This window comes from Sturnus vulgaris, unplaced genomic scaffold (assembly GCF_052056855.1).
Source record: "Sturnus vulgaris isolate bStuVul1 unplaced genomic scaffold, bStuVul1.hap1 Scaffold_597, whole genome shotgun sequence".
In the NCBI taxonomy this organism is placed as follows: Eukaryota; Metazoa; Chordata; class Aves; order Passeriformes; family Sturnidae; genus Sturnus; species Sturnus vulgaris.
In genome coordinates, this window is record NW_028276576.1 from 85001 (window position 1) to 87500 (window position 2500).

At 48.8% G+C, this 2500-nt stretch overlaps 1 pseudogene; it reads left to right on the top strand.

Annotated features, from left to right (window-relative positions):
• LOC148217585 (28S ribosomal RNA) overlaps positions 1 to 2500 on the top strand; it is a 9089-nt pseudogene that overhangs the window by 4057 nt on the left and 2532 nt on the right.

The following is a 2500-nucleotide window of genomic DNA, read 5'->3' on the forward strand; positions in this document are numbered from 1 at the left end:
GTCCTTGCTGTGGTACCCGGGTAAACTCTGTGTTGGCCCTGATTGAACATCTAAAGGGGTCGCACGGGAGGAAGAGGGTTTGTTTTAGGTGTGTTAAATGTGGAAGGGAAAATACTAACTATCACAGTATTGCTTGTCATTTTCCAAAGTGCAGGGGTCCAGTGACTGAGACGGCTCCAGCTGGGGAGTGGATCTGTGAGGTATGCGGGAGAGATTTCAAAACTAAAATTGGCCTGGGACAACACAAAAGATTGGCACACCCGCTGATAAGGAATCAAGAAAGGATCGCTGCTTCCCAACCGAAAGAAACATCTAACCGAGGAGCTCACAAAAGATGCTGGACAAAGGAGGAGGAAGAACTGTTGATAAGGCTGGAGGCTCAGTTTGAGGGCAACAAAAACATCAATAAACTTATTGCAGAGCACATCACAACCAAAACAGCTAAGCAAATCAGTGACAAAAGAAGATTGCTTCCCAGGAAACCAGCAGAGGAACATCAAAGAGCGGCCGAGGGCCTGAAAGAGGGACCTGAGATGAGTCATCAACCTCAGGCAGGAACCGTTGACAATGGACCTGATAAGAGCCAACCGTCCAGGAAGCCAGCTGGCGGGAGAACAATGGGCAAGATAAGGCACCATCTGGAGAAGGGTAACGGACGAAAAGGAACCACCAATCAGCAGCTGCAGGCCCATTATCAGCGGACACTCGGGGAACGCTTATCAGCTGGGACAATTAACACCTTCCCCTGGGCATTCAAGCAGTTGCTGGAAGGCCAGGACATGCAGCCAATCATCGATGAAGCAGCGCAGGACTGCTTTGGATGCCTGGAATCGATAAGCCAGATAAGAACAGCTACCCGAGATAAGAGAACAATGGGGGCTCGGGAGAAGCAACCAAGAAGACCGTTTCAGAAGTGGATGAAAGAGAGAGCAATTAAGAGAGGTGATTATCTTCGCTTCCAGCGATTATTCCATCTTGACAGGGGAAAACTGGCAAAAATTATTTTGGACGATATGGAATGTTTGTCCTGTAATATTCCACCCGGTGAAATTTATTCGGTTTTTAAAGCCAGATGGGAAACACCTGGGAAATTCGAGAGCCTTGGGGACTTTCAAATTACTGGAAAAGCCGACAATAGTGCTTTCAGAGATCTAATTACGGCAAAAGAGATTGAGAAAAATGTGCAGGAGATGAGCAAGGGCTCAGCTCCAGGTCCAGATGGGATTACTCTTGGGGACATCAAGAAGATGGATCCCGAATATTCCCGGACCACGGAGATCTTCAATTTATGGTTAACATCTGGAAAAATCCCGGACATGGTGAGGGGGTGCAGGACTGTTTTAATTCCTAAATCGACAACACCGGAGCGCTTGAAGGACGTTAATAACTGGAGACCTATCACAATTGGTTCTATCTTGTTAAGACTGTTCTCCAGGATTGTAACAGCTAGGATGAGCAAAGCGTGCCCCCTCAACCCAAGGCAAAGAGGCTTCATTAGAGCGGCGGGATGCTCTGAAAACCTGAAACTCCTGCAAACCATAATTCGGTCTGCCAAAAGAGAACACAGACCACTGGGTGTTGTATTTGTGGACATCGCCAAGGCTTTTGACACCGTAAGCCACCAGCACATCATACACGCTTTGCAACAAAGGGGAGTGGACCCCCACATCGTCGGACTGGTGAGCAATATGTACCACAACATCTGTACATATATCACCACGAAGAAAAACACACACACAGATAAAATCCAGATCCGGGTTGGGGTAAAACAGGGTGACCCGCTGTCACCCCTTTTATTTAACCTGGCGATGGACCCCCTGTTATGCAAGCTGGAAGAGAAGGGCAAGGGATACCACCGAGAAGGGAACAGCATCACAGCAATGGCATTTGCGGACGATCTGGTCTTGTTGAGTGACTCCTGGGAAGACATGAAAACAAACATCAGGATACTAGAGACCTTTTGCAATCTTACCGGTCTCAGAACGCAGGGAGAAAAGTGCCACGGCTTTTACATCAAGCCCACGAAAGACTCTTACACCATCAATAACTGCGCTGCTTGGACCATCAACGGCACACCCCTGAACATGATTGACCCCGGAGAATCAGAAAAATACCTCGGCCTGCAGATTGACCCCTGGACTGGGTTAGCGAAATCCAACCTCTCCACAAAACTAGAATTCTGGCTTCAGAGAATTGATCAAGCTCCACTCAAACCTCTACAGAAAATTGATATCCTCAAAACATACACCATCCCTCGATTGACCTACCTAGCAGACCACTCAGAACTGAAAGCAGGGTTCCTCGAGGCCCTTGACCAGAAAATCCGAACAACGGTCAGGGACTGGCTGCATCTACCCTCGTGCACCTGCGATGCCATCTTGTACTCGAGCACGAGGGACGGCGGTCTGGGCATCACCAAGTTGGCAGGACTGATCCCCAGCGTGCAAGCCCGGAGGCTGCATCGGATCGCGCAGTCTTCGGATGAAACGATGAAGAAGTT